Source organism: Petromyzon marinus, chromosome 3 (genome assembly GCF_048934315.1).
Source record: "Petromyzon marinus isolate PM22_M1 ecotype Great Lakes invasive population chromosome 3, UKy_Petmar_22M1.pri1.0, whole genome shotgun sequence".
Taxonomy (NCBI): domain Eukaryota; kingdom Metazoa; phylum Chordata; class Hyperoartia; order Petromyzontiformes; family Petromyzontidae; genus Petromyzon; species Petromyzon marinus.
In genome coordinates, this window is record NC_133669.1 from 25,010,735 (window position 1) to 25,029,546 (window position 18,812).

At 47.5% G+C, this 18,812-nt stretch overlaps 1 long non-coding RNA gene across 1 annotated transcript; it reads right to left on the reverse strand.

Moving 5' to 3' along the window:
* Window positions 1–9,591: 9,591 nt before the first annotated feature.
* LOC116957866 (uncharacterized) lies at window positions 9,592–18,596 on the reverse strand. Its single transcript, XR_004405260.2, has 3 exons — window positions 18,288–18,596; window positions 13,861–14,005; window positions 9,592–13,402 (listed from the first exon to the last, which is right to left on the reverse strand). It is a non-coding gene; the product is annotated as an uncharacterized LOC116957866 (long non-coding RNA).
* Window positions 18,597–18,812: the final 216 nt, after the last annotated feature.

The following is an 18,812-nucleotide window of genomic DNA, read 5'->3' on the forward strand; positions in this document are numbered from 1 at the left end:
CGTGACTACAGGAATCCATAATCTTTGGTTCTTTCGGTAAAGTCACGTAGGAATAAAAAAATATATATCACGACGTTTCGATCGCAACACAAGCGGCCGTCCTCAGGCGGAAAAAAATATCCAGCAGTGGAACTGTAACAGCTGTAACAGCTCTCTCGCTGGTCCCAAAAGAGTGCAGAGGAGTTTGGTAAAAATGACTCAGACTCGGTCTCCTGAAAGCCTGTACTGCTGTCGCAGCTGTAGGTATTTGGTCACTGCTGTAAATCATCAACATTCATCGCGAAATTATAATTTTTTGCTGCAGATAAATATTTGGCCCGTGAGCTTTCATTGTTTTACGTTAAAATAAAGATGAATTTTGAACAGTTGATTAAATTGAACGTGTGATTGTTACACTGAAAATTCCATTTAATTCAATTGTATTCCACACATTCACCATGTGGACTTGTTCTCTGCTATATTTATATTTTGTCATTTGTTTTATTTCTGCTGCTGTGCGCATGTACGCACGCACCACGGATCTCCCGTGTAAAATATCTAGGCTACTGCTAAACAGGATCATCCGTGTGACAAATCAAATAAATTTTGATTTAAAGCTTTCGTGACTGCAGTAATTCATATTCTTAGTTTTTTCGGTAAAGTCACGTTGAAGGGAAACAACAAAATAATAAAATATATATAAAACAATAAAAAAATTCTCACGACGTTTCGACCATAACTCAAACGTTCGTCTTCAGGTGTGTTGGTTTGCAACACCTCACCGGCTTGGTTTGCAAACCAACACACCTGAAGACGAACGTTTGAGTTATGGTCGAAACGTCGTGAGAATTTTTTTTATTGTTTTATATATATTTTATTATTTTGTTGTTTCCCTTCAACGTGACTTTACCGAAATCAAATAAAGTCAAACAAAGGTATATTTGCTGTGGCGATCGTACAAACAACGTGAAATCGCGATTTTGTAGACTAATAGGTGGTAACAATAACGCCGGAGGAATGAACGAGTTATATTTAGGATGCATAAAGTTCAACTCAATCCTCCAGGGTTGCAGCCGTGAATATTTGTTCTGTGTCTGGGAGGTGAAGGGTCTCAGAACCACGTGGTCATTTTGTTTGGCACTCAGCGCTGACGGATTGGTGGTTTGCGTTGAAAGTTGAAGCTTTTAGAAATCCGCAGAAGCGAGAATTTAATCTGGAAAATTGCAATCGATAATGTGAAATTGTGGTTACCTTACTTGATTGCTGCAACAGAGTTGCGCTTAACACATTAAATATAAAATATCAACCCATCACGAATATTTTTTTCCAAGCGGGCTTCATTTGGGCTACGTTCGCTGCCCCGTGTTATAGGGTGGTGTTACTTTTCTCGCTTTGAACAAAAGAGAGAGAGAGAAAGATGTTGTCGTCTTTGCAACAGCCGCTTAGCTCAATCTGCCTCACCGGCTGAGGAAAGAAAGTCTGAACGACCCTGATATTGCATATTCGTGAGAGGTGGTTGTGGATTATTGAGGAGGCGTTTACCCAGCAGTGGATTTACCACGGCTTTTGCCGATGACGATGATCATGATGTGTCCATCACGAGCTTCTGACGGCAGCACACGCTGCTGTGCATGCACTGCAATGGGAAACACCGGTCGCCTTCAGTAGAGCTAGTTTTTCTCGATTTGTTTTACACTTCCTCTCGAACAAAAAATGAAATAATTACACCTCTGCCCAAGAAGAGTCTTGCCACAAAACACATACATTATATGAAACCGAGAGCCATGCGCATTCTAATTACGCTGTTTTTGTTATTGCAACATTATTATTATTAGTACTGCAGTTACAGCAACGTAGAATCACTGTATTTAAAAGCAGGTGAGCCCGGCGAGTTTTGAGAAGTAACCCAGAGCGGGAGAGAGAGAGAGAGACAAGCAAGTTGCTCGTGGCTCTGGCCAGGTGCACATTGCCCAGAAACACAACGAAGGCTCAAGTGGAATACGTTTGGGCAAGCCACGTGCGTGGAAAGCCTTCCCGTGATCGATGTGGACAAATATGTGCGGTTAATGTTGCTGAATGCCAGCCATTCTTTATTGTAAGCCCAACGCAGCGACCTTTTCAAAGGTGTGTGTTTTTTTTCTTCTTTCATTTCAGCGAAAATATTATTGTATCGACGTGTGCCAAGGTAATCATAGCGACTGGGACAATCGGTAATGATCAACATCGTCATCAGCATCCATGGCCTTTCCGCCGTTGGATGAAGAAGACCTTGCGACGTGGTTATCCGTGTCGCTCCTGCACACGAGCTGTATCCATCGCTTCACCTCCTCATTTCTCCCGTTGCGTCCCCTTCGTTGGCTGCCTCTCCGCCGCCGGTGCTAACCGCCAGCCGTGCTCCAATTCCGCCTTAGCTCGGTTACACTCTCCAGTGAGTCTACACGGTCAACGGGACTTGACAGAGCCAAGGAGTTTTTTCGTCCACCGCGGAGATGGAGCGATGGGATGAGATCGCGTGGCAGGAGCTGGATGGATCGATTTCACTATGTAACACGATTTTTGTCCCTGGGTAGTTAAGTGTTATTTTCTAATTGCTTATGCCTCACAAGTATAGGAAATGGCTATTATTATTATTCCCCACAAACTTTGCTTTTGTGACCAGGACTTTACGTGAAGGAATGACACACATATACACCACGTTTTCTCATTGAAAATAGGTACATTTCAAAATATCACCCTCCTGGCCACAAAAGCAAAGTTTATGAGGAATAATAGCCATTTTCTGTACTTTTGAGCCATAAGCAATTGGAAAAATAACACTTAGTACCACAGGAACAATTTTTTTTTATTACACTGAATTTTCTATGGGAGCCTTTTTTCCGGTATCGATATGATGAAAAAAGAATCGGCTGAATCACGAACGCTTTGGCGTTATTTTGCATTGCCTTCGCGCTGTTCGCCTTCGATCGTTGTTTCCTGGTCTAACACTGCCCAGGCAAGGCCAAGAAGAATGCTGTCTCCGAAGTAGGCAATGCATATATTATCAGAACAAGTTCGGTTGCATGTTTTACCACAAGCGTGTGTGGTTGATGCAGACTTGACGATACCTTGCAATTGGTGTAGATTTGGCGTTTGTACACCTTTCACACCCTCCTGTAGAATTGGTCCCGAATGGGTAAAGCCGATTATTTTTTCATCGCCGCTGACGGAGAGTGGAGATGGAGCGATAAAATCATTTCTGTTCGAAGGTGCTCGAAGGATCCTTGCATCGCAAATCCTCTAGCGATTGCAACGACTTAGGGAAGCTTTCATCCAGCAGTGGATAAATCGTGGCTGATGATGATGATGATGGGCACGACACTGCTTAATGAACGCATCACTGCAGGCCGCAGCCTTTGACTGTGGTCTACAGTCGCCTGGGGGATGAGGCACATTGTGATCAGTGCTTTGAAGAAAAAACAGACGTTCAGATGAACATCGGCGTCCGGCTGAGTGACACAGAATAAATAAACCGAGTTTCGGGAAGTGGGTGACGAGGGGGAAGGCTGAGGCCAGCCCGTACGTGATCACTTCACAAGATCAGGCGTGCATGACCTCGTAACGCTGCTTACACCCTCACCCATAAACCCGCCTTGCTCCAATGCGTTCATCAAGCCCCAAGAAAGCAGTTCACGCGCGGACAGTGATTCGTAGGCCGTCCGGAAACAAGACGTCCGCTTGGGGAGGGCAACGCGTGACCTCGACTCTTCTGTCGGACGGAAAAGGAGGCCGTGGAAGCAGCGGCGTCCCGAACGAGAACCGCACCGAAGATCGGGCGAAGGAAGAGTCCCCTGGGATCTCTCCGCTGCCTTGACGACAGCGGGGGGCCGCCCTCAACCACGTCCCAACAACACCACCACCACCACCACGTGGAAGAAGGGGTGGACGTTTCCTCTGGACGTGGAAGATCAGGGACTCACCAAAACTGTGATTGAGGTGAGGCGCAAACGACTGCCCAAACACAACGCGCGTATTCAGGTGGCGCAAGTGGACTCCACTCGGCTACCTCGGATGCCGTGGAATGTCCTACAACATGAAAATCATTCAAGAGTATCATGTCAACCTTCCCCCACCCCCCTTCCCCCAAACGCCGTGCGATTGGGGCAGCGACGGCGCGGCGGAGTACGCACTGCGCTTCTAAAGCCGGCGAATGTTGGGTGTGCGTGGGTGAGCGGTTGTGAATTCCGAACAACAGCACGCAGCAACAACAACATCAACAACATTAACAACAACAACAACCACCGGACAGTACACGGGAGAGCCGTCTGCGGGGAGAGTGTGGGGAGAAGGAGTTTGGTGTTGGGTTCAGGTTGAGTGGGTGGGGGGGGCGGTAGCCGAAAGTGGTGTCAGGGTAAGGGGCCGTCCATAAATGACGTCACGCGATTTTGGACGATTTCTGCCCCCCCCTCCCCTTCGTCACACGGCGTCACAAAAGGCAGACCCCCCCCCTCATTAAATATGACGTCACAAAGCTCTGCCACCCCACCCCCCACAATTTTTTTAATAAAACATGCTTCAATTCGCTTTAAACTATTGGTATTTGTAGTGCGTATTTAATGTGGCGCTGCACTCTGATGTTGTAGGAGAAAACATTTATTAAAAAGTCTATTTAATTAAGTAAAACGTGGTGTCTACATTTATTTAAAGTTGCGCATTTTGATGTGACGTCACATTTCTCAACCCCCCCCCCCCCCCCATCGTCACACATCGTCACAAATGTCTGTCCCCCCCCCCCTACCCTAGGTGCGTGACGTCATTTATGGACGGCCCCTAAAGCCCTCTGCGATGGGAGCTTCATTATTTATTCAGTCCCCACTTCTCCCCTCCACATGCTGACCATGCCAGGAAAAATAGCGTTATTAATTACACATTGTGGAATTAAAAAACGTGAAAGCGTGTACAGGATGTAATGCTGTTCTGGTAAATGTCTCAGCCGTGTGCTTGTGCTTAGACTCGTCAGTGGTTGGAGGGGTTGTGGTGGAGGAGGAGGGGGGGGAGTGCGAGATTGGTTCTGTGCTTTGTGAAAAAATTAAATGTAAATAAATAAAGTCATGACACTCATTAATAGCAACAATAAAATTGAATTTTGAATGTTAACATATGCTTACACAATTAATCATTTTTATGCGTTTTGTTTCAGTCGAATATTTTTAGATACGTAACGGACCACATCATGCCTAAATCAATTTAAATTAAACATTTATTCCCATTAAAAAACAACACAATTTTCCACGTTTAGATTTCTTTAAAATCACAAATTGTAGCTCATCATCCAGGATCTATCCACTGGTGGATAAGTGCATCCCTACAAGATCATCAGCAGCCTTAAATAGTCCGGCGATGCCACAATCCATCTCACGCCTGCTCATGAGCTGACGTTATTAATCAATCTCGACGGTGGTTGTAGTCTCAGGCACATTCTCTCTAGTCTTGCCCATCGACCATGACCTCTACTGGAGCTGTGTCTTGCCCAAATCAACTTGATTTCCTGAAGTATCACTATAAGGTCTCGGGTTCGCATTTTCAGTTAGCTGTGGAAAACAAATTCCAAAGTAATTCGAGCATACATTACATATTTCACGTTTAATGACACTGCGAGAGATTTGCAGATATTGTTTAATACTCAGGCCCCTAACTTACCCCCATGAAAAAAGATGCAATATGTACTGTAACCGTTGAGTAATATTTACACGATAGGCTACTAGACAATTAGTTCGTGGAGCCATAATCAGTTCATTTTACTCTCAGAGCCAGCCCAACAGCTCAATTACCAATACAGATCCGAGCGATCTCACTGCACACTTGATTACATTTGCTGTAGAAGAACACGTTATTATTTTGAGGTATTTCCAATGGGAGTACCCTGAACGTAAAGAGTTTCTGAACGTGATGAGAAAGAGCTGACCCTGCCGAGTGCGCGCGATGATTTATCACAGGGCACGGTTGTAAATTTAGCAACAACAAAAAAAAATAAGAATATTTGTTACCGGGCACAGCGAGCGGAAAATGTACCACAGATGTTATTTTAAGCTCGTTTCACAAAAACACATTTTTTTAATATTCCAATGTGCGCACTCAATTCCTATTTTACCTTCCATTTTTAGCTTTGTTTTTGGCAAGTGGCCGCGTTAAAATATCCACAGGATGCTTGTCAGTGAAAATAATGTGTCCTCTGCAACATATTGAGTTAGGTTAAAAAAAAACACACACACACACACTCCCCCCCCGCCTCCTCCCAAACCTTTCTCCTCTTCAACGCGGACGACTCCTCGCGTGGTGCCACACGTCTCGGCCCGAGCCAACCCCTGGGGACAGCGGGAGATGCCCCATTTATTCAGCAAGCGCCAACGCAAAGTTGAGCAAAGGGAACTCCCCCACTCGTTTCCTGCCAATGTCCCTTGCGCTGAGAAGGCCGTGACCTATCGCAAGGCCCGGTCTTCATGGTACCACAAAAAAAAAAAAACACAACCACAACAACAACGGGATTTCATGCCCAAAATGAGCATTCGGTGTACTGGTGCTCATCTCCTGTTTACAGCCCCCCTGAGCCAGTGATGGAAATTCCACATTCCTATGTTGCGGGAGAGTCTGTCTACAGGAAAACACACTATTGACCTCCCCACAAAATGGTGTTTATTTTATTGACCCCAGAGGGATGATGGGCTGAGTCAACCCCCAATTGAACTCGCAACCTTCTGATTGTAAACCACTCGATCTACCGCTGATACACTCGACCCCTCTGTCTGATACAGAGCGATATAGAGTTGCTTCATATTGAATATCAGTGGTATGTTTTGCATTCGTATAAACGTGAGTAATCAGCAGAATGCACAGCTACCCCAGTGCCCCACTCCCCGCTAACCCAAGACCCACGTTGGTAGAGACCTATTTCTAGCTTGAGGCCCCGGCGGACGGAGCCTCTAGGCCCGCCGCGTCGCATTCCGTTTCCCCACGACACATTCCAGCACAAGGCGCTGGAATGAGTGAACACGGCGCTACACGCACACTGCAGCGCAAAACGAGAGAATCATTCAGGCGGCTTGTTCATCTTTACAGATGTCTCAAAGTAAACTTCCATTTTAACCAAACGTGTGTGTCTGTTTAACGTCTCTTCGCACGGTACGTGGCCAACCGTGATCATCGGCACTTAGCGTGTTCTCCAGACTGTAAGATGTTTTGATAATTAAGACCCACCCCAAACATGTGCGTGCATCAATACAGTTATACATATCTGGTCACAGATATTGCATCGACCGGATCAGGAGATATATAACCCCCCCCCCCCCAAGATTTAGCTTTAAAAAACAGGGAAATTAAGTGCGTCTTATAATCGATTAAATATGGCACTGCCCAGGTGCATTGGTCATTTCTTAAAGCAAAAAAAAAAACATCCATGGGTGTAATCGATCGTGTGCTGTGTTGTAATTATATCACCGTGGGCCCGTGCTCTTACTATGCCGCGTACGCCGCAGGAGCTCTTTGATGAGAGCAGAGAGCCCCGCGAAATCTAAATCTAATAACCAAGATAGTGTCGCATTTTTGAGATTAGTCTTTTATTATTATTATTATTTTTACCGTTTACAATTGTTGTCGCGAACGAACGTAACCGCCAGAAAAACAAACAAACAATCACGACGGTGGTTTTCTTCGCTTCGACAGCCCACTTCGATGTCCGTCGTTCATCTCTCGTTTGCCCGGCGAGCGGTCACTGGGGAGCGTTTTAGCGCTGGCTTCTTGACTCGAGGTCGGCGTGGAATCGGAGCCGTGCTCGTGCGCGTGCACGGGGGATGCGCTTCACCTGCCCGCTCTCTCGCAGCCACTCGCTTGGCTCGATGCCAGGGAATGAAATTCCACCCGGCCGGCAGCACGGGGCAGCTTCACCTGTCCAGATTCCAGTCCCTCCTCAAAGGGCCTCGACATCGCCCCCCCCCCTCTCTCCTCCTCCCCGATCACTTTGCCTCGTGGCCTCAGCCTTGACTCTCAAGGGGTAGCCCTGACCACATCGGGGCTCGCAACTGTTTGACTGCCTCTGCCAATGAGGAAATTTAATCACGGTTTGCTGCTGCGTGCGTTAACGCGGTTGCGCTGTAACGGCTCCCCAACGTGTTTGTGGGCTGCGCCGCATGTTGTTGTTCCGTACGACGTCCGACGTTTCGCTCCACATGCTGGGAGCTTGTTTTCATCTCGATTCCCGCAGTTTAATTCCTGAAGAAGCCCCCATCACGCGGAGCGAAACGTCGGACATCATGCAGGCCAACACGCGGTACAACCCGAAAACGCAACGTCGATATCGAGCCATGCATTTTCTTCTTCAGATGAAAAAACAACTCCTATAAAAACAAGTTTTACACCGTCTGTTGAACTTCTTTCGCACCGTACGTAGCCAACCGTTCTGTAAACCGGACTAAGAACTTGGTATGAATGCAAACAAGACGTGGCGCTTGTGAGTTTTATTTAGAGATGAATGCCCATCTCTCGGTGTCATCCAATCTCCCGTGTACACGATCATGTAGCATTACAGAGGCCTGTTAGTTTCTTGATGCGCAAAGATTCAGTTTAAATGTAATTATCCCCTAGGTTTGCCATCTATGGAGAAATGTCAAATTTAATATAAAATTTCTCTCCGTCGCTGTTTGAGGAGGGTTGCTTTGCGTTATTATTACATCGGCGGTATGGCGCTTTCTTTTTACAAGATTAAGCACGCAAAAAAAAACGCACGCGTAAACCAATATCTCCCGAGTCTGATGTTGATTATATCGAGTGTATGTAAATAATGATACAATGGGAAAGAGACCTGCGCTTGAGAGAGAGGGAGACGGAGCACCACCCAGACAGGATACGCTCTGAGCGCTGCAATAAAACCAGCACGTGTGATGCAGCACGTGTCGCACTGCACGTGTCGCACTGTACGTGTGGCACTGCACGTGTGACGCTGCACGTGTTGCACTGCACGTGTTGCGCTGCACGTGTGACGCTGCACGTGTGACGCTGCACGTGTTGCACTGCACGTGTGACGCAGCACGTGTGACGCAGCACGTGTTGCACTGCACGTGTTGCACTGCACGTGTGACGCTGCACGTGTTGCACTGCACGTGTGACGCAACACGTGTGACGCAGCACGTGTGACGCAGCACGTGTGACGCAGCACGTGTTGCACTGCACGTGTGACGCTGCACGTGTGACGTAGCACGTATGACGCAGCACGTGTTGCACTGCACGTGTGACGCTGCACGTGTGACGCAGCACGTGTGACGCAGCACGTGTTGCACTGCACGTGTGACGCTGCACGTGCGACGCAGCACGTGTGGCACTGCACGTGTGACGCTGCACGTGTGACGCAGTACGTGTGATGCAGTACGTGTCGCACTGCACGTGTGACGCAGCACGTGTGGCGCTGCACGTGTGACGCAGCACGTGTGACGCAGTACGTGTGATGCAGTACGTGTCGCACTGCACGTGTGACGCAGCACGTGTGACGCAGCACGTGTGACGCAGCACGTGTTGCACTGCACGTGTGACGCTGCACGTGTGACGCAGCACGTGTTGCCCTGCACGTGTGACGCTGCACGTGTGACGCTGCACGTGTCGCACTGCACGTGGCGGAGCGTTACCCAAGTCCCCGACACACGAGCGCAGACCTGCTCCTGCTGTGACTAATTTAGCCCATGGCAATTTTTCAAGGTAAATCCCAACTTCAAAGGTGTTTGGTTTACAACCTGTATACCACAGCAGCTGCGTGCAGGACATTAGTGCCGTGGAACGTACACGGATAACGATCGGCCTTCTGAGTTGTCCCATTATGCTCGATAATTGGAGAGTGTTTTGTTTGTTGATGATGGATTACGTTGAAAGAGTTCCTTATCTATCCAGTGAAGTGGACAATAGCAAATGCAGCACAACGCACGATTGAGGGGGCTCGGTGGCGAGTTATAACAGTGTTAATGCTTTTGTCTGATACGTACTCTGTATGTTATACAATAATCATGATCCTTGCAGTGGTATTGAGCTGATGACGAAACGCAACATCTCAGAGCGTAAGGTTGATATGGTCTAGGGGACCCCTTTATGGCCACTGTCCTTGTGCATCGCAAGGTGACTTTGCATTAACCTGCTGAGCGCTAACAATTATGCAACGATTTTCGTGTAATCCAAGTTGAGCCATTTACGGGTTTATTTTTCAAATTTGGACCACAATTTGGACCACGATTCTGGCAAACAAAGGCCTACCACTTTTTTTTAAATGTCACAGCCTCTTTAATATCCACTGTGAAGCAGATAGCGCGTGTGTATGGTTAAGGCACCCCGCAGTATTAACCGGGGCGGCCGACCAGAGCAACATCGCGAACCTCTGCAACAATCGGGCGAGCTTCTGCTGGGCACCGAGCGGCTATGCTGCGGGTGAGCACGCGGCGGCACGAGGGCCCGTGCAGTGGTTGAAGCCCTGCACTGTGAACCCAGCGGCCTGAGTTCGATTGCCGGCCGCGGCTGCCATCAGTGGTGATGTCGAACCGGATTGGTACTCGCCTCCCCACCCTGCACCACCACCACCACCACGTGACAATGGCGAGCGTGGTCCCACGCGTTGTGGTGAGGCCTTCAGTCAGCAGTCGATTGACAAAGGGGCTGTACCTTCTTTTGTATTATTCATGCTGAGACAGATTTGATTGAATACGGTGGCATTAAATCAAAACGTGGTTTGAATATTTACATTTACTATGACTATCTTTGTTCATAATAACAGGTTTGAAGCCTATCTTTCTGTTACATCTGAGTCATGGTTCCTCTGAATTTGGAACCTAGCTAAATAAAATGACAATTAAGGTGTATTCATAATAAAGTTTTTTGGGTTATATCGCGTTATTTATAAATGTGTCGTAACCCTCCACCACCCGACACGGCCAATCAGCAAAAAAAGTGTCACGTTGACAAAAGACAAATAGTTCACTACTTTAGCCCACCGGTGTGTTGAAGAGTGAATCCACAACATTTACAGTTTGAGTAATATTGGTCGCGAAAGCCTACGTGTTAAACTAATTAAGGTGTACTTTAAGTTTTGTATAAACAACTATGATATTATACTCTTTGGTTCTTTCGGTAAAGTCACGTAGGTATAAAATAAAATAAATCACGACGTTTCGGGCGCAACACAAGCGTCCATCATCAGGTGGGAAAGCATGGTCTGCCGAAAGAACCAAAGAGTATGGATTCCTGCAGTCACGAAAGCTTCAAATCAAGATTGAACCATGATATTATACAGAAAGCAGGGGTGCATTTAAATATAACTGCAGGTGCTGGGTGGATTCCAATTTTGCTGACACCACGAACGGCAACGATATTGGACGAACAACAACGCGGAGTTCGAAACAAGAGCGTTGACTCACGTCACACGTTGCTCGCTCTCCCTCCTTGTCGTTGCTACAATGAGAAAGTTCTCTATCTTGGAAACACTCCAGGCATATGCCGTGACTTCGAACCAGCATTTGTATAGGATGTGGATCATTCGTGAAGGACAATTACGTGGGTTATAAATTTCGGGGCTCCACTGGTACATTGAACAATAAACCCAGCAAGCACCATAATGCCACATAATTTAAATGACTCACAACCCTCTGTAGATGTTTTGTAGAGCGTGCATTTCAATGTAAACCTCCCGGGACGTTAGACAGGAGAGCAGACATCTGGTCTGTACATGATAACATAAAGTGTTTATTTAGATTTTATTGAGAATGAGGCTGTTTTGTGTTATAGTGCCATAAAACACAACATTATCTGTGCCTTTTAAATACATCTATTAAAGTCACCATAATCATTCTCAGCGTCGAATAAATCAGGATTGAGGAGAATATATCCAGTAAATCAGAATAATATATTAAAAAAACAAAATGTGTATATATGTAATTCACGAACAGGCAGTGGCAGTAGGGCAGTCGTTAGCTCATTGCACGATGAACCCAATGACACCAGTGACCGATGAAATATGAATCGGTCCCGGATGCTACTTTTACAAACCCACACTAACCAACGTGGTGAAGTATGGCCAAGCAACCCCCCGCAAACTAAGACAGCGTACAGAGGCCTGAATCAAGCAGTGGATTGACAGAGGGCGTGTTTAATAATAATAATAAGTGATAGCGTGCAATGCGTGACTGTTACGAAATTCATATCGGATATCTCAACAAAAACAGGATTAACCGTGCTAATTAAAAAAAAAATCTACGGAATTAGTTGTGAGATCGTGCCTTTTGTTCTCGCAAAAATAATGCCAAAAAAAATAGAAAATCTGGCTTCGGGTCTCGTTTTGCTTCGCTCTTTGCGCTGAGCCAAGGCAGTCGGCGCTTGGCAGGAAGGGGCGGCTCGGGTTCGCGATCTTCCTCTGGGGGGCGCGTTGATCTCATTTTCGTTGGCTCCAAGAAACCCAGAGGACACTGCTAACCTTTTCACATGTTTTGGCAACTCGTGAGAATCGCAATATGGGCGTTTGAATGTAAATATATATATATTTTTATGTATGTGTGTTTGCGTGCATATGTATATACTTATGTGGGGAGCGGTGGTGTAGTGGTTAGCGCACTGCGCTACGAATCTTAATGACCGAGTTCAATATCCGCTTGCTGCCAACATCGGTGATGATTATCTGAACCGGTCGTGGGCCTCCCCTATGTCGACTCAGCCTCAAATGAGTACCTGGTGCCGTGTGCAAACATCGCCACTGGGGAGACAAAGGCGGTCGGGCGTGGTGCTGGCCACCCACCCCCTCGTGTACCGTTCCGGCCTTCACAGGTGCTCGCTAACAGCACTTGCTCCAACAGTCTGTTCAGGCTATACGGGGAATCTTTGACTTTGTTTTATACTGATATACACGGGGTGTATTATAGGTATACTCTCTTCGCCGACCAACGTGGTGAACAACCCGAACGACCGACACAGAGCGGGGGAGGCTTTCATCCAGCAGTGGATTGGCATGGTGTCTGTAAGTTGTTGTTATTGTTTCTGTCCACGGTGTGTAACTTGTAATTGTAGTCGACTTCACTGGCATCTGAGTCCAACACATTTTTAACAGAGCTAAGCTTAGTAGCGGCTGATGTGTTTAATTATATTGTCATTGTCATTAATGTAACCAGAATTGGATTCCAAGGGCACACAGCTAATATTATACAACGCGCAAAAAGGTGTGTTATATTTTATATATATAGTTTCGTGCACACCTAGGACATATTTATTTTGAAACGCGCAACGAATAAATAAAGGCGAGATAATGTTCAGTTATTGCCGCATGACGATGATGATTACACGTTTTTTGTAAGTCCCCCGCCAACCATGACCAGGCCGGTTTCCACGTGTCTCGTTCAGGAGCGTTCTCCTCGCCTGCTGCTGCTGGCAGTGCCTTCTAGGGGGAGAGGAGAGGGGGGGGGAATTAGGGGGCCTTTTTCTCATCTTTAAAAAACAACAAAAGAACCCCCACCGGTCCAGGGGGAACGTGGCGTGAGCGCGATGATGTCATCGTTCACAGAGCCGGAGTGAACGCCACCCCCACCTCCCTCCCTCCTTTACCCCGGTCGGACAGCGCATGATGCAACAGCTCGCGGAGCCGTCTGGAACTAAAGGCGCACAAAAAACCAAGGGAGGTCGTCTCCCCCGATTCAGACGGACCCCCAGTAGCGTCCAGTAGATTTAAACAGCCCCCGCAGAGAACACAGCCACGCGAGCCACACACGCGCGCGGCTCCGTGGAGGTGGCCGCTGGCTCGAGGTGGAGCTATCGGTGGAGGAGGGCACGGCAGAGTGTGGAGGTGCCTTACGTGGGGGGAAGGGGAAGGGGGGGGGGTGAGAGGGTGGGCAAGAAAACCTCGTTTGGCATCTCGGAGCCCCGAGTGCTGCTCAATTGTTTTTCCGCTCACGACCGCTCCTCCTTTCCGCCTCGCATCCCCAAACAATCGGAGGCTCAGCTCGCAGGAAGTGCTGAGCGGTCCTTCCCGCTCATGGTGTGGCACCTGCGTGATGATGATGATGATGATGAAAAACAACAACAACAACAACAACCGCCAGCCACTTATCATCGCGTCGCGTAACGCCATCACGATGGCGAGTGTCGAATCCAGCCCAGAGTTTGCTCGCATTAACGCCACTGTTTCTGAATGTGCGGCCAACGAGACGCGTAAAAAAAAGTGCCCGAACATTTCACGTGAAGAGACAAATACGGGAAGGAGGCGTAGAGATCATCATTGATTTCGAGAAGTTTACATCCGTTTTGTTTTCATTTCTGCGTTCTCTGTTGTTATTTTTCTCTCTCTCCAGGACATAGAGCGTAATTTAAATGTTAAAAAAACCGCAACGCCGTGGTTTAAGATCAGAAGACGTTTTACTTGAGCCCGCTCTGCATTTTTTTAGTTCTTACAAAATCCCCACGGCGTTTCAAAGCCACAAATACACACTCGAGCAGTAGCCTACCTGAACAATACGTACAGAGCGTACGCACATTGTGCATATGCAGACAGAGTCTCGTGCACGTTCACGGCCACAGCTAACATCAGTGACGAGTGATATGTCAACCGGGTCCGAGACCCCCTCCCCCTCTTTCACCAACGCGCGCTTGCCCAGTGTGGTGAAGTATGGTCAAACAAGAACCCCCCCCCCCCCCGACAAGAGACGCGCGGAGCGCTTTGTCAATGAACGACGGGCGAGGGCGCGCATGAGGCGTTCATCCAGCTATGGAGCCACGCGCGCACAGCAGTGGTGGCGTAATGATGGGGCCTCTTAATCTTGCCGGAGATTAGAAATCGAAACGTAAGCAAAGTGTCAACCTCTGGAGAGGAGGGAGAGCGAGGAGTGAGGAGGAAAGAAGGAGGAGGGAGAATGGAGGAGGAGGAGGAGGAGATGTCACAAAGTAAAAATTAAACACGTTTCTGGGAAAATATCTGCGGATAATCTCCTCCAAAGTTTCGCAACAACAAAAAGCACGCGGACGCGATAAAAGGAGACCGTGCAACGCCGCGTGACATTCATCAGCCGCCTCCACGAATAAAAACGCAGAGCCCAGCCACGGCGGAGACAATCGCGCGCGCGTGCGAGCATCTCAGCCAATAGTTCTGCCTCCATCCCAGCCCAAGCAACATTCTTGCTCGTCATGGGTACGTTGCCCCTTTGTGACCCGCGGTCACGTGACTTCATCTCTGCTCTACGTCACAGCGGTGGTTCTCACCCGGGGGCACGCGGACCCCCCTTACGGTCGGGGGGGGGGGTTACGCGTGGCAATGTCCCAGGGGGTACGTGAGGTGATTTATAAAAGTGGTGTGAGATTATATCGTACATGAGGGCCATTGGTGAACAATTATGTATTAATCTGCCAAAACAAAACATTTAAAGCCATATGTAGACCTATAAACGATATAAAATGCCTTTCTAAACTCGTTGATCGTAAGCAATTTTTGGTTTCCAGGAAGACCCAGCGAGCGCGTGCAAATCACGTGGTGCGTGCAAAGCGTCGATTGACATTTTTTTTTAATTCGCTTGCATTTACCTCACATTGTGAACAATTGGTTAAAATGTTGGCGTTCGTTTATTCATTCATATTTCTCAGAGCCATAGTGGGTCCGGCCATCGGGGGTTACGACTCGGTTGAAACGGAATTCAACAAGGTGGGCAGAGTAGCCGAAGACAGGATGAGAACCACTGCTTCACGAGATCGTCTGACCTGCCACTCAACCTCTGTGCTCTCTGTCCCATTGCAACGATCATCCCTGCCACTCAACCCCACGTCACAAAGCCCCCTCCTGAAGCCTCTGCGCGCGATGACGATTTGGTGGCATGGCGGTGTTGGCATGGGGTCCGTGTTTCTGGTGCTCAGAAGTGAGGGGCAGAAGTTTATTCGTAATAATTCCCTTGGGTCCCGTGTCGCTCAGGAAGATAATGGACAATTATTTCTCGTATTTGTTTGACTTACTATTGGGTGGAAAGCCAAGGACGCTCATGTTATGCTTTGGTTATTTTTTTTTATGGGCCACGGTAAACATTCAGATGTAGAAAAAAAGAACAAACGCACTTCAAAATGTTGACTTATGGAGATGAAGACGAATGCAGAGGTTGAATAAAGGACAAAGGCATATCCGCTTACTGAATATATTGTACAGACACTCTCCTTTATGCCACTGATGCGCCGAATAGTTGCCCTCCTCCCTGTGTCGCCACGTGTGTATAATACCTCGAGCTTGACCAGCCTTAGATAGGGAACAAGAATACACGACCTCTCCACTGCCTCGTCACGTCAGATTGGCTGTGGGAATTGTTTCACCACACTTCACTATGCTGGTCAGTGCGGGTTGGTGAAATACTGGAATAAGGTGGGGGGGGGGGGGGTGGGGGGGTGGTAGGGGGGGGTAACCGGTTCAGATGTCACTCACCACTGAAGCCAGAGACCGAACTCAGGTAGCCAGGTTCAGGGTGCAGTGTGGAAGCCGATCTGCTGTGTTTGACAGCGGCCACCATCGTGCATCTTGTCATTACGACAGCTGCGTTTATTTATAATTATTATGATCACAGCTACACCTGCCCATGAAACGAAACACCCATCTCAGAAGCAATCAATCAATCAGATTCCAAACTCTCCACCATGGCCAAGACCAAAGAGCTCTCCAAGGATGTCAGGGACAAGATTGTAGACCTACACAAGGCTGGAATGAGCTACAAGACCATTGACAAGCAGCTTGGTGAGAAGGTGACAACAGTTGGTGCGATTATTCGCAAATGGAAGAAACACAAAATAACTATTAATCTCCCTCGGCCTGGGGCTCCATGTAAGATCTCACCTCGTGGAGTTGCAATGATCATGAGAACGGTGAGGAATCAGCCCAGAACTACACGGGAGGATCTTGTCAATGATCTCAAGGCAGCTGGGACCATAGTCACCAAGAAAACAATTTGTAACACACTACGCCGTGAAGGACTGAAATCCTGCAGCGCCCGCAAGGTCCCCCTGCTCAAGAAAGCACATATACATGCCCGTCTAAAGTTCTCCAATGAACATCTGAATGATTCAGAGGACAACTGGGTGAAAGTGTTGTGGTCAGATGAGACCAAAATGGAGCTCTTTGGCATCAACTCTACTCGCCGTGTTTGGAGGATGAATGCTGCCTATGACTCCAAGAACACCATCCCCACCGTCAAACATGGAGGTGGAAACATTATGCTTTGGGGGTGTTTTTTCTGCTATGAGGACAGGACAAATTCACCGCATCAAAGGGACAATGGGACGGGGCCATGTACCGTCAAATCTTGGGTGAGAACCTCCTTCCCTCAGTCAGGGCATTGAAAATGGGTCGTGGATGGGTATTCCAGCATGACAATGACCCAAAACACACGGCCAAGGCAACAAAGGAGTGGCTCAAGAAGAAGCACATTAAGGTCCTGGAGTGGCCTAGCCAGTCTCCAGACCTTAATCCCATAGAAAATCTGTGGAGGGAGCTGAAAGTTCGAGTTGCCAAACGTCAGCCTCGAAACCTTAATGACTTGGAGAAGATCTGCAAAGAGGAGTGGGACAAAATCCCTCCTGAGATGTGTGCAAACCTGGTGGCCAACTACAAGAAACGTCTGACCTCTGGAATTGCCAACAAAGGTTTTGCCACCAAGTACTAAGTCATGTTTTGCAGAGGGGTCAAATACCTATTTCCCTCATTAAAATGCCAATCAATTTCTAACATTTTTGACATGCGTTTTTCTGGATTTTCTTGTTGTTATTCTGTCTCTCACTGTTCAAATAAACCTACCATTAAAATTATAGACTGATCATTTCTTTGTTAGTGGGCAAACGTACAAAATCAGCAGGGGATCAAATGCTTTATTCCCTCACTGTATGCTGCAACACTTGTGTAACAAATCTTTGCCAGTGGTTGAACAGGAAAATAAAATCTATGCCTTTTGTAGCGCCAATGGTTTGGGAGAGCCAACAGATCTTATCAGCGATTGTTACTTCGGAATGGCGCCTCCAGTTGGGAAAGGTGTGTCAAAGAAGAAAAAGTGGATTCTGCATTATCCAAACATTCCATCAGCTATATGGCCAAGTATCCCACGGAGAAGGACTGCCGGTTCCTGATGCACCAGAATCATTTTCACTTGAGTCAGACGAGGAAGAGGATGAAACGTCTGGTCCTGAACCATCAAGGACACATGACCCAGAATTTCTCCCATCCTCTTCCTCTGAACCACACCTCATAACACAAGATGAACTGAAAGACATTGTCAGGCATTTGGAACTTCCCAAGAGTAAGGCAGAGCTCCAACCTTCAGCAGTGGAATCTCCTGGCAGGTGATGTTAGGGTTCCCATGTTCCGTGACCATCAAAAGGATCTTGTCCCATTCTTCTTCATGGAAGGTGATCTTGTAGCCTGCAACAACATCGATGGAGTGATGGCAGCCCTCAACATCGTCCATGATCCCGATGAGTGGAGACTGTTCATTGATTCATCGAAGATGAGTCTTAAAGCTGTTTTGCTGCATAATGGCAATTTTTTGCCATCAATTCCAGTTGGTTATGCAGTCAATATCAAGGAAACCTATGACAACATGAAACAACTTTTGAGGTGTGTTAACTATGACCAGTGGCAGCTTTGTGGCGATTGAAGGTTGTTGCTCTCTTGCTTGGTCTGCAGACTGGATACACAAAGTACTCCTGCTGTTTTCTCTGCGAATGGGATAGTTGTGTGAGAGAATTCGACTACATCAAGACAGATTGGCCACTCCGACAGTCATTGCAGCCTGGGAGAAAATTGTTCAGCATCCACCACTTGTTGAATAAAGGAAGATTTT